The sequence below is a fragment of the Mixophyes fleayi genome, chromosome 7 (assembly GCF_038048845.1).
Source record: "Mixophyes fleayi isolate aMixFle1 chromosome 7, aMixFle1.hap1, whole genome shotgun sequence".
Lineage (NCBI taxonomy): Eukaryota > Metazoa > Chordata > Amphibia > Anura > Limnodynastidae > Mixophyes > Mixophyes fleayi.
Genome location: NC_134408.1, coordinates 26,190,973 through 26,204,874, shown reverse-complemented (window position 1 = coordinate 26,204,874; position 13,902 = coordinate 26,190,973). Strand labels below are relative to the sequence as shown.

Sequence of the window (13,902 nt, the reverse complement as noted above, 5' to 3'; positions counted from 1 at the left end):
GGAGCTCCTATGGTTTAAAATTTATGTACTGAGTCTGTGGCTAACAAACTATGAATTATGTGGCATACATAGATCCATCCTAGCGCCATAAAGCAACAGACTGCTCATTAGAAATCTCCCTTCCCTCAATGTTTCCACCCACGGGACAAACATTTCAACAGGCAGGGCAAAGACCAAAAATCGGACTGTCCCGCTGAAATCGGGACGGTTGGGAGCAGGGGCAGGCTGGACCGGTGGGCAGCGGACACCCGGGCCGCTCAGTCTAACGGCTGTTCGGGCCGTTCAGCTTTTACATTTAAAATTACCACTGAAGCTTTTGGGTATACATTATCATAAAACACAGATCACTGGAAAACACACTAAAACTTGCCACTTGCCACCCGACTTCACTTGAAATGTTGGCAAGTATTTATATATATTGTGGCAGCAGGACCTGATTATCAAGTAGGGCGATGCAAAAAAATTTGGGGTGCAAAATTGTGACAGGGAGAACTATAAACTGAAATGTTTCAAATATAGGAGAATAGTTGTTCTCCAAAGTAAAAAGAAAACATGAAAGAAAATGTAGTAAGGTTTTAATCTTGACTTATTACCGTGGTAAAGGCTGAAGACAGTGAATCATCCATGGGCAGGTGCTTGAGGATGAGCGAGTAGGAGAGACAAGTATGTTGACAGGCATTGGACTAAAAGCCTACTTCACCCTCAGTATCACTCACTCATGTCTCCATTCTGCTTTACCGTTCTGATTTTAATGAAAACGAAATGAGTGACAAAGATTGCTGTGACCCTTTTAAAAAGCCAAGTGTAGCTGAGTTTCAAAAACACGAGAACATAAACAATGTGGGGGGGAAGGGTTGAAGGAAGCCATATTTTAAATTATGGACGAGTTAATTTTTTACCTACCGCGTATTAGCCTGGTGTGGAAGGTGAGGGGGCGCTACAAGCATATTAGCCTAAGAGGGCTGAACCCTTAATCAGGCCCTGAGTGGCGGTATGGATGTTTAGAAAATGTAAGTGAATGAAATCTGATAGTTTTATAATGAAGTTAGTAGGATAAATATTGGTATGGCATACCACCGTATATCGGGCCACTTCAACCGCTGTGTATCTATAAATAATGGCAATGATCGTTTAATTGTACGGTGCAACAAATTCCACAGCTCTGGACAGTCAGCATGCGGATTACATGGGTAAAAATTAAGCATAAATCATACATGTACAATTGCAAGTTGCCCATATACAGGTACAAATTAAATAAGTGCAATTTACCCATAAAAACAACACTCACACAAATAAAAGGTAATAATAAAAATATAGCGTTCGATGTAGACAAATGACAAATGAGGTGCGAATATGAGCCATAGGGTACAGAGTGGACTGCTCATGAGAGATTAAATTCTAGAAGGAGTGGAAAAGCAAAGAGACAAGAGGAGAAAATGTGACATTACTGGCCATGATAGGTGGAGCAGGAAGAAGGAGCAGTCTAGGAGGGGGTAGGGTGTGCAGTAATGAAGAGGTGAATTTTGAGAGAGGGCATGAACGATTGTTGGAGGGTCTGATAGGGTGATGCAGAGAGTGCCATTGATGGGGAGCAGTGCAGGAGAAATCTTGGAGGCGGTGGTTATTAGAGAGGAGGAGGTCAAGAGGAAGAGTTGGTGAGGGCTTTGTAGGTGACTAAGCATCTCTAATTGAATTCTGGAGGCAACAGGAAGACAGTGAAGGGATTTGTAGAGTAGTGCAGCAGATGTGGATCGTCAGGAGAGGACCATTAGTCTCGCCACTACATTATGGGAAGTCTTGCAGCCAAGGTGGGAGAGAATGAGAATGGACCAGGGTTCTACTTATGTCCTGAGTGAGAATGCGTGTGTATTCTGGCAATGTTACGAAGGAGAAGACTGCAAGAGGGACTGGATGTGTGGAGTGAAGCAGAGGGTGGTGGAGTCAATGATGACACCAAGAGAGCAGATGTGTGGAACAGGGGAGAACCTGGGGAGCATAGTGATATTAGTAGGGAAAAGATGATGAACTCTGTTTTGGACATATTAAGTTTGAGGAAGAGAGGTCCGGGGATGAAAGATCAATTTAAACGTCACCAGCACTGAGGAGGTCGAAAGAGCATATGAGTTCACCTAGAGAAGAAGTATACAGAGAGAAGAGGAGATCAGAACCTTTAGGGACCCCAACAGATAGTGGAAGACGAGGGAAGAATGAGTCAGAAGTAGAGAAACTAAAGCATCGATCAGAGAGGTAGGGGGAGAACCAGGAGAGAACAGTGCCACAAAAGCTAAGAGAGTGAAGGGTGTCAAGGAGAAGAGGGTGGTCCACAGTCTGAATTGGGGAAGAGAAGTCAAGGAGAATGAGCAGGCAGATGTGACCCTTCGACTTAGCTAAGAGTAGCTCTTTGATTTTTTTTTTTTTTTTTTAAAGTTTTATTTTTGAGAAGGTCAATAATGAGCATCAGTCCAAGACAAAATCTGTTACAATCAGGTTATGCATGTTCAGGGACTAATACAATCATTGTATATCATAATAAAAAGAGTTTTGATATTGACCAAGTTTTAACTATAAGAATAGAAGCAAGAAGAGACAGAAAAGAAAGGATAGTCAGAGAAAAGTGGGCAAGATAGATTAGGAGGCGGTGTGGCAGGCCGCCAAAAGAAGAAAAGAAAAAGAAAGCAAGAGGTAGAAGAGAAGTGTGGAGGGGGGGGGCGGGGGATGGTACCAGGTTGAGGGGGGATATCAAGTGGAATGTTTTAGAGGGGTCATAGAGCAAAAGGAATTTGGATTTGAAAAAATGACATCCACGGCTCCCAGACTTTGTTGAATGATTTAGAGGTATTGCGCAGTATGCATGTCATAAACTCCATTTTGTATGAGTGCCAAACTCTATTAATAATTGTCTGCATAGTAGGCGCTGAGGGTTGTTTCCAATTAGTGGCAATTTGACACAGTGCTGCAGAAACTATGTGGCGGAACATTTTTGTTTGATGTTTAGTTGCGGATGGAATCCCAAGTGGGAGAAGGAAAAACTTGGGAGAAATTGGGATGTCAATCTGTAGAATCCGAGATGCAAAGTTCCGTAGTTCCAACCAGAATGGGGCAAGCTTGAGGCATTGCCACCAAATATGGAGGAAGGACCCTTCCGACGAACATCCTCTCCAACATGAGCTTGATGAGTCCGGAAAGATTTTTTGTAATCTGGTCGGGACCAAGTACCATCGATAAAGAAGCTTATAGGCATTTTCTTTCAGCTTCACACAGATTGAACTAGAGGCCGTGTTGGCTTTTATTTCATCCCAATCTTCCCCATCCAAGGGACCCCCCAGATCCTCCTCCCAGGCTCGCTCATGGGGATCTTGGGTGTCTGAGTCAGGGACTCTCAGCTCTCCATATAGCCGAGATATAAGGCCATTGGTAGAAGATCGCCGGAGAAAAAGTGACTCGAATGAGGTCAACGGCCTGATTCTTAAAGATGATTTAGTGGTGGAATGAAAATTTCTTAGTTGCAAGTATTGAAAAAAAAAAGTGTTGGGAATATTGAATTTGGTTTTTATGTCTTCGAATGAGGGAAATGAAGCGTCTGTAGTGATATTATTAAGATAGTAAACATCGTTCCTTTTCCAAAATTCAAAGGACGAAACTATACGACCCGGTGGAAAATCTGGGTTATCAAAAAGAGGAACAATTGGACTAGTAGCCGGGGCGAGATTAAACTTTGAGTTTGCTCGGTCCCAGAGAGAGAGCGAATGCGATACAATTGGGTGATTAAGAGCGGACCGAGGACGTTTAGTGCGAGGGAGCCACAGGAGAGAGGAGGCGGAGGAAATACCTAAGCTTTCGGTTTCGATCGAGACCCAAACTCTGGAGGAGCCCGGGGAGTTCCATAAAATACATTGGGCAAGTTGCGCTGCCAAGAAATAGTTTTTAAAATTGGGGACTCCCAAACCGCCCTCCTGCGTCGACCTTTGTAGGACAAGGAGCCGAACTCTTGGACGTTTTCTACCCCATATGAATTGTGAAGTATAATGTTGCAAAAATTTGAATACATAAGGGGGGATGCGTATGGGAAGGGCTTGAAAAAGATATAATAACCTGGGCAAAATGTTCATTTTGACTGAGTTGATTCGCCCTATCCAGGAAATTAGGTTTTTACTCCAGGTTTCTAAATCAGATTTAATTTGGGATAGTAGTTTAGGATAGTTAGCTTGGAAAAGCTGACTATATTGTTTAGTTATGTAGACGCCTAAATATTTTATCTTTTTTTGGTGCCATTTGAAGGGGAATTGTTGAGTGAGAGAAGATTTCATATTTTCTGTGAGATAGAAATCCAGAGTTTCTGTTTTTTGTGGATTGATTTTGTATCCCGAGATGTAACTGTAGGTTTTGATGTCTGCGAGAAGGGGGGGAAGAGAAACAGCGGGATCCGAGAGAGTCAAAAGAACATCGTCAGCATATAATGATATTTTATGTTCGGATTTCCCTGTTTTAACTCCGTGTATCGCCCAGTTAGATCGGATTTTTGCTGCTAATGGTTCAATTAACAGGGCAAAGATTAAAGGGGAAAGTGGGCATCCCTGCCGCGTCCCATTAGAAATTGAAAATGGGGAAGAGGCCACTCCGTTGGCCACTACCGTTGCTCTGGGAGACTGATACAAAGCTAATAGGCCGTCTAAAAACTTACCAGAGAAACCCATCGACCCCAAAACCCTAGACATAAAGGTCCAAGAGATGCGATCAAACGCTTTTTCGGCATCAAGTGCCATGATTAGTGATGGTGATTTACCAGAATGAATAGAATGTATGAGGTCAATAGCCCGTCTGGTGTTGTCTATAGCTTGGCGGCCTGGTATAAATCCGACCTGATCTGGGTGGATCAGGGAGGGGAGAAGGGTGTTCAAGCGGTTAGCTAAAATTTTGGCATAGATTTTGAGATCCACGTTTAATAAGGATATAGGCCTATAACTGGGACAGGAGGTAGGATCTTTATCTGGTTTTGGTATAACAACGATAGTGGCCAAGGTCGTCGCCTCATTAAAAGGTGAACCCATTAAGATGTTGTTAAAGAAATCTGTCATATGTGGGGCAAGGTCTATGGCAAATTTCTTATAGCTCTTTGATTTTTTTAATTAGCAGTTTCAGTGACGCGAAGAGGGCAAAAGCCAGACTAATAAGGTTCGAGAAGAGAGTGGGTAAGGCAGTTGTAGACAAGCCATTTTGAGAAGTTTGGAAGAAACGGAGAGCAGAGAAATGTGGATGTATTTGGAGAGGGAGGTGGGGTCAAAAGAAGGTTTCTTTAGACATGTTTGAAGGCGGAAGTGGATGTAGTCAGCATCGGAGCGAGATTTTTTCCATTAGTGCTCAAAAGCTTACTTTTGTAAATAATAATTCTGGAGTGCCAGAGTTGGGTTTTGAACACTGGAGACAATGTCTGGGGCTGCTACATTTAGGATTGCGAAGAGTGTGGTATAGTAGACAGAGACAGCAGCATTAGGGCAACACATTTGAGCTTGGTGTGTTTTCTAACTTTTACCTTTGAAGCCTATGTAGAAGCAGTGTAAACAAAATAGATGACAGTGAATCACCCCACACTTGAAGTAGCACATGGCACTCAGAGATTACAGAGAAGCTGTCTGTATTCCGTGCAAGGTCAGCGGTCAAGTAAGGCTGTAACTTGGTTTATATAAAAGGATACACATTAAATAAGGATAGCATTTGGCTATTTGGGAATCTCTGTAATGTCAGACCCTTTTTTTTTTAAAAAAGATCTTATAATGCATAAAACACAAAGAGACATTACAAGTTCTTCTCCGTCCACCTATATTACAGAGACTCCAGGAGAATAAGACGCCAGCAAAGCTTTCTAATAACTCAGCCTGACAGAAGCGACCCCTGCATCAAGACAAGTTAGCTCTTACCTGATGCCATTGTCCCCTGCAGAGTACTTTGATTAAATACAATGGCCATCACAGTGTAATTCATTTGCTTGCTCTGCTTTTTGCAGTTTATTGGGCCGCAGTTGTTGTCATAGCAACTAAAAGGCAGCGATGTGGAGTGTTAGGCAGTCACACATCCTTTTACTTACAATCATGGCAGAAACAGCCACATTAGAGGCAGCTGGAAGAGGAGACCGGGACATCTTAGTAATCCTGTTTGGAATACAGACTTTGCCCACTTTATGAGAGACAAATCTAGGGTCTAGATGTGTAGTAACCAATCATCTGTGCAGGGCCGACCCTACCATTAGGTGAGCCTAGGCAGTCCCCTAGAGCACTAATGGTTAGGGGTACCAAAGACACTGAATAGGTCACGTACTAACACTCATTCAGTGTTTTCATTGTCCCACATGGAGCGCGGGCTGGAGTCCCTCAGTGTCAGGGCTGGTAGTGTGACACTGGGCTGTGGTGACACATTGGAGACTGTACTCATTTGAAGGGGCCGTCATAAAATTTATATTGCTTAATCATTTAAAATATGTAGAATTTCTATTAGAAAAGAGGAACATGTGTGCATTTATACCATAGCTCAGTTATGCTGTATACCTCTCAACTTTATTAAAAAGTCCCTATGGGAAAAGAAGTGTGCACACCGCAGTAAAGAGGAGGTACGCCACCTGCTGGGGTGTGATCATCCCTTGTAGTCAGTGTTTTCATATCCCATAGATGTCTCCCTGCCCCCCTTCTCAGCCTGCCCCTGCCTGGAAGTGGCTTTTAGCCTCTGCAGGCTTTGTCTCTTTGTGGGCCTGAAAAACAGAGCTGTGACATTGGCCTTAGTACCTGTCCTGCTAGTAGAAGAGTGATGACCCAGAGGATCGGCTCGACTGGGACAGCTTCCCGTGATTGGTCATTATAGCTCTTGCTGAGATAGGGTTATGGGTGTCAGTATGGTATAGTGAACTCTTCGACTCATTGTCTGTAAAACTAAGTTTTTGTCTGTAAATCTGGAAGTCTCTGCTGTGTAGGTTATTGCTATAAAAGTATGTTTTATTTTTATCAGGATACTTGCCTATGTGATTTAGGACAAGGTTACTGGTGTGCTCTTGACTGACTGTATGAAGTTGTCTACGAGGACATCTTACCGATCAGCACAGCAAAAAAGCAATCCTGATAATAGTCATAATTTCATTCTACTTTAAACACTCCTTTTCAAAAGGGATTATTTATACAGAACATATAATAAGTCCAGTACGAAGTGAATCCAGTAAATAGTTCTAGAAAACTGTAAAGTGGGCCAGAATGGGTTAGAATTTTAAACCAAGGATTGTGCATGGAAAGTAGGAACAGCTGCATGCCTCATTTCAACATTTATATGACTACAAAGGGGCATGTAATATTTGCAATATAACATAAGCGCTTTTCTTGTGTTACCAGACATGTGACACAAACAGCTTTTAAGCTACAGCATAACTTACTCATAAAGAGGTCTATTATAAATTTAGGAGTCAAACGCTGACTTTCGGGAGCTAATAGTAGAGTCTATTCAGATGCAAATCACAACCAAAAGACGCATGTGCAGAATTGGGTACAAAATCCATCACTTTGATATATTCGCTGGAGGCAATGAAGGCTATACATTGTGTTATATTTTCAACATGTACTGATCAGAAAACAGGTTTTACTAAATGTTGATGTATAGGTGTTGAATCTCTGCATATGTCATATGACAAACTATTCAAAAATTGGTGCAGAACTTACTGTCATTTACTAAACACTACTCGGGAAATAACAGAATCTGGTTGCTATATATTACAGCAACTTTTTCCTGTGCGCCCATTTACAGATATATTACCCATAGTGTATAGACTGACTTGCAAAAAAAAAATGTTCTCAACTATTGTCAAGTATACTTAGGGCTAGTTCTTTAGAGATATCCGTGACAGTCGCCACCTAAAGATGCAAAAAAATTGCAGCTCTCATTCTCACCAAAAGAGCAAAAAAAAACAACATACAAAATGTTATCCTTATGCATTAAGCATATATTTAACAAACAAATAAAAGATAAATAGTGGCTGTAGCACTAACAACAACAATAACAGATAGAAATCAAATTAGAAAATAAAGTGAGAGAATAATATATATACATTACTTCATGGCAGAAATTGCCTCTTTTCTATGATAATTTAGGCACCAATATGTAAAACAATAAAGATGACCACGCAACGAGCGATCGATTGGCTCACCTCTATCAACATATTACCAGATATGAGGCCAGTTTGGCCCCACTTGTAGATTGTACAAAGCCATGTTCTGCCCAAATGACCAAAGGTTTATCCCTTGTGCCTTATGGCTAGTAACTGGATGTATGCGATCCTCAACAATTTTACCACTGAACACAAACAAAATGCTGACCAGCTACTTTTTTTTCTAGCCCCCATTGATTAGTGAGATGTGTACTAAAGTACTGAAAGCATAAACCTAAGAATTTACTGGAAAAAAATATATTATTGGGATTTGGTGAATTGATTCTGGCACTGATCCCAAAATTCTAAAAAAAAATTGTTCTCCGGTCAATAAATATATAAAAAAAAGACATATTGGGATGGAATTTGAAATAAAATGATTTGGGAGCAAATATGGCAAGTACAGTGGTATTGATGGATTACCAATGAAATAATGCTGGGGGCACTGGTGTAGCTGGAAGGTCAGTGAGAGAATCGGTTGCATATATGTACACAAGTTAACCCGTGCATGATACTCATGCATTCTAGTCAAATCAAGCTACTTAAGGTGTTAAAAAGGTTCTTGTCATGCATTTGGGCCTAGCCCAGGCCTCCTCAGGGGAAGAGCGTTACTTCCCGACGCAAGCGCCCTTTTTTAACGTGGTTTTGTCCACATGTCACCACCTGATCATTTTTCTCCATCACCTCATCCTTCATCTTTATCGCCACATCTATCCAGATGTCTATCCAGACACAGGGATCTCTGTCAGCGGTCCTGAGTATCACACTCCTCTCGCTCTGTCACCCCTGGCAACCACCAACCACTCCCCACTGTCACCCCTGGCAACCACCAACCACTCCCAACTGTCACCCCCAGCAACCACTAACCACTCCCAACTGTCACCCCTGGCAACCACCAACCACTCCCAACTGTCACTTCTCCTTCAAGAAATATATATATATATTTTTAAAATCTTTATTAACACTTTTAACAATTAACAAATTAAATTAACAAATTAAAAACATCTTAGTATACCAAATTTCAGCCCTTTCTGAGTTTTTTCCCCACACACACTAAGAATTTAGTAGGTCAGTGTATAACTCAGCCCAGCAGGTGGCGCTGCAGCTTGGTTTTTTTTTTTTCACACACACACAGACTAACACACGCCACTAGGCTTTTATATTATAGATGGTTAGGGTAAGTATGCTGTGATTGGGCTGTGTGTGTAAGTGCATGGTCAGAGCGGGTTTGTGCTATGTTTGTTTTATTATGAATAATTTGTGATGTGCCAATGTAGGAAAACTATCATCCTGTGTCTGGACAGAGAGGATATGCTGTGCGATTTTGCCCCTCATACCCAAGGATGAACACAAGTTGGATAGTACTAAAATGGACAATAAAAGCTACTCAACTCATCTTGAAAAATGTTTACTTTTAACATACACTAAGGGGTAGATTTATCAAACATTCTAAAAAGGAAAAGTAGAGGTGTTGCCCATAGCAACCAATAAGAATATAGTAATCAATTTCTAGAATGTACTAAATAAATGCTAGCTAGACTCTGATTGGTTGCCATGGGTAACACCTCCAATTTTCCTTTTTTTCGATAAAACTACCCCTCTGTGGATATATCATCATTGCAGCTGCCGCTCAAGAATGTTGTCGTGTCTTTGTATTTAGCTCTAATTAAAAGGATGAAACTGCAAGGTCATTTCTGTTATGTTTGTAATTCTTATGTTGCACAAATACATAAATCCAGTGATAAGTGGGTTTTCTTAATTATCTCCACATACAGTATCTAGAATAGATATTTCTCACTCAACTGAGCTGAAACATATTTGAAAACTTAATTACAGTATCAAATAGTCTATAACTGAATTTAGAGTGAATGTCTATGAAAGTCCCTCATTATACTCAGCTAAGGAATTCCTTGTTTAAATGTAGCTTTAATTAAACTATTTCATTGACATTCTTTAATAAATATTGTGTGTGTCACTGCATAACGAGATGAACTCATAAAATCTATCAATTTATGTTTCCTGCAAACCCCTATCACTTAACAATCATTTTTTGTTTCATAAACATCCCCCGAAAACTGCAGTTTTTGGGGGATAGCCATATATTTAAGTTTAGTTAACATATATTAATAGGGCATTGCAGCAGATATCGTAGATATGTTAGGATCACCACATCTTACTGATCTCCCCTCCGGTCACTATTGCAAAGGTGGTCACTTTGCGATAGTGACCATAGGAAAGATAGGAGAGGGGACTTCGCAGGAACAGCAGTCTTTCGTGACTGCTGTTCTTGTTGAAGATTTTTAATTAAATATACACAATCTTTCAATCCTTATCTTTGCAAAAAGGATTGAAAGGGATTGTGTTAAAAATGCGGTCATTCTTAAATATGTCGCTTAAAGAGGTAGTAAAAATGAAAAGTGGTTAGTCTGGAAAAAATTCATGAAAATATTAAAATACAAATATATCACTATCAGCAATCAAAGTATCATTAAGGCTTGTATCACTAAATTGTTAGATTGTATAGGCATTATGGCATTATGTACAGTTGTACATAATGCCAGACAGTCTGTATGAGCAGGGTAGATAACAACTGATAATTGTCTTAGATGCTATATAGGTCCAATTTTAACCAGATATTGGAAATCTGGTCTTACTACAATAGAACAGTCCACTACCAGTCCCTTTTGTTGTATTTTGGGCTAACTTACAGAACCCCTTTTTCATGCTAGGAAGTGAATAGCCCAAGGTTGGATGTCTACAGTTCCTCCTCTAACTCTTCTCACAGTTCCCCCTCTAAGCTTCTCACAGTCAGCCCACATACTGCAGGCCAAATGGGCACTCTAGTAGATAGATAATGCCCACCGTGTCGCAGTGTTCTCTTATCTCATAGCTACTTCCATTTGTGTTTGAAGAAAAGGTCATCATAGGTCTCGTAGTGTTCATTCTAGTCTCCTTACATGCCTTACATCGATTGCAGTAGAAGAAGCCTTTTCCTTGTTCCTTTAGCCATGTTTCCTTAGAATCAGTATTTCCCAATGGGACATAGCTGTTAGTTAAAATGACCTTTAGATTGGCTGCTTTTCTATAAACCATCCTCGTTTTTTTCGTAAGTATGGTAGACAGCTCCTCATCCATTAAAAGGACATGCCCATGATTTTTCACAAATCCTTCAAATGTTCTGGCCCCATCACTATATAGAGTAATAAAGTGAACTTCCTCTGCTTCAGTGTTATTCTTCCCAGACTTTGGTACAAGGAGATCCTCTCTCTTCATTTGTTTAGTCTCCAAGTAGGCTCTTTCTATGACCCCATCATCATAGTTCCTTTCTTTCAACCTTTCCTTCAAAGCCACAGCTTGCTGTTCAAAAGTGGAAATATCAGAGAAATTTCTTCTGACCCTCATCATCTGGCCTTTAGGTATATTATTTAGCCACCTTCTATGATGGTTGCTAGTAGAAGGTATAAAAGTATTTCTATTGACGGGTTTCAGAAAAGTCTTGGTCTGCAGTTGGTCATTTTCCACATAGATTTCCAGATCCAATAATTCTATTTTCACTTTGCTAATATGCTCAGTAAACTTGATATTAAGGCTATTGTTGTTAATGTAGGTGACAAATTCCTGAAGTTCTGGTAGTGGGTCATCCCAGATACAGATAATATAATCTATGTATCGCCGCCATTCAAGCAGATGTTTCTTAAATTAATTATTGATCCAAACATGGGTATTCTCCCAGTACGCCAAAAACAAATTAGCGTAGCTGGGAGCAAACTTGCTACCAATGGCGGTCCCTCTAATTTGCTTGTAAAAATCGCCCTGAAACCAGAAATAATTGTGCTCCAATGTAAAGGAAATGGCTTGAATAATAAATTCAATTTGTTCAAGAGGAATATTAGTTCATCATCAACATTTATTTATATAGCGCCACTGAATGCGCAGCGCTGTACAGAGAACTCACTCACATCAGTCCCTGCCCCATTGGAGCATAGTCTAAATTCCCTAACATACACACACAGAGAGACAGAGAGAGAGACTGGGGTCAATTTTAATATCAGTAAATTAACCTACTAGTATGTTTTTGGAGTGTGGGAGGAAACCGGAGCACTCGGAGGAAACCCACGCAAACACGGGGAGAACATACAAACTCCACACAGATAAGGCCATGGTCGGGAATTGAACTCATGACCCCAGTGCTGTAAGACAGAAGTGCTAACCACTTAGCCACCATTTCTTCTAACAGTAAATTTCTAGTATGTTCACATCCACTAGAATGGGCAATAATAGTATATAGAGACGTGACATCACAGGTCATCAGTATATACCCACTTTACATTTCCAAGAGATATTGTTAATCATTTCAAGGACCTGCGTGGTGTCCCTTAGGTAACTGCGCTGTTTCATGACCACATGTTGCAAATATTGGTCAATATATTTAGAGATGTTAGATGTAATGGAGCCAATGCCCGATACAATAGGTCTTCCAGGTAATAAGTACTCATACTCAGATTTATTTAAAATTCCTTTGGTGAAGGCATTCTTTACTAGTTTCTCCAGCTCCATGTTGAATATCGAGGTAGGGTCACTCTCCAAGGGTGCATAGGTAGTCCTATCATTAATCTGCCCTTGTAATTCCTTTAAATATTCTTCTTTCTCAAGGATGGTAACCCCTCCTCCCTTGTCCGTTGGTTTAATGACACGCTGACAGTAATTTCTCAATTGTTTAATAGCTAAACGTTCCTTTTTGGGCAAGTTAGGATTCCTGTTTACCCTTGTACTAGTGTTAGGCATATTCCTCAGGTCTTCTTCAACCAGGTTTTGGAAAGTTTCAACGTAGGGTCCTTTAATGTAGCTGGGATAGAAGGTAGCCCTCTTTCTCAGGTCAGTATGGATATATTCAGAATTTCCCACATTCTCTAGTCTTTGGATTTTCTCTCTCTGGAAGAATTTCTTTAATGTCAGCTTCCTAATGAATTTGTGCAAATCTATATATGTATTGAATTTGTCAAAATGGTTGCTAGGAGCAAATTTTAAACCTTTATTACCTAATTTATGTATCATTCAAAGGCTGCTTGCCCAAATTGAAAACTCCTTCCATTTCTGTATTGCGCTGTTCAACAACATTCATTTTCTGATTTTTGGTCTTGCTCCTAACCTTTCTACCTCCTCTTCTTCCTCTTGTGAGTCTAGTCTCTCTTTCCTCTTGTTGTTTTTCATCAAAATGATAGGTGGTGCCTGAAGGGGTAGAGGGTCCCCTGGGCATCTTCCTAAAAAAACAGATCTTGTCTCACACCATTAAGGCTGAGGTCTGGAGGAGTGATGTGTATGGAAAATTCCTGTGTGTTAGATATATTCTCAAGCAGGTTCAACTTCTCTTGGTAACTATCATCTGAAGCTTTTTTAGCACCTTTAGAATAATAAGTTCTTGCTATCTTATCTTTCTTCCAATTGTGTCCATCAGTTCCCCTTGGGTGGCAAAAATGAATAGAGTTCCATAGTTTATACACCCTTTTCCTCTAATTAGGAGGTGGAGTTTGCTTGATCAAGGGTGATCTATGTCTCCCATAAGTCCTGTTCCCTCCAACGAACCGATGGGCACGGTGGTCAGTATTAGTAGGAGCAGTGTTAAAATTGGGTTTATCCGTCCGTGGAGGGTAAAATTCATTTTGTTGTTGTTGAACATATGAGTCCTGTTGAGCCTGATCAAAATACGTAGAGTGTGGTTTCTTATA

The 13,902-nt window shown here is 40.5% G+C and overlaps 1 protein-coding gene across 2 annotated transcripts in view; it reads right to left on the bottom strand.

Annotated features, from left to right (window-relative positions):
- The window catches only part of TEDC2 (tubulin epsilon and delta complex 2), a 50,309-nt gene that overhangs the window by 30,064 nt on the left and 6,343 nt on the right, over positions 1 to 13,902 (bottom strand). Inside the window, exon 1 of one of the 2 annotated variants that reach the window (XM_075179479.1) lies at positions 8,861 to 8,923. The exons of the other annotated variant lie outside the window; for it this stretch is intronic. The gene's annotated coding sequence lies outside the window, so the exon portion shown is untranslated. Of the gene's footprint in view, positions 1 to 8,860; positions 8,924 to 13,902 lie in introns of those variants that run through there. 2 annotated transcript variants of the gene reach the window in all.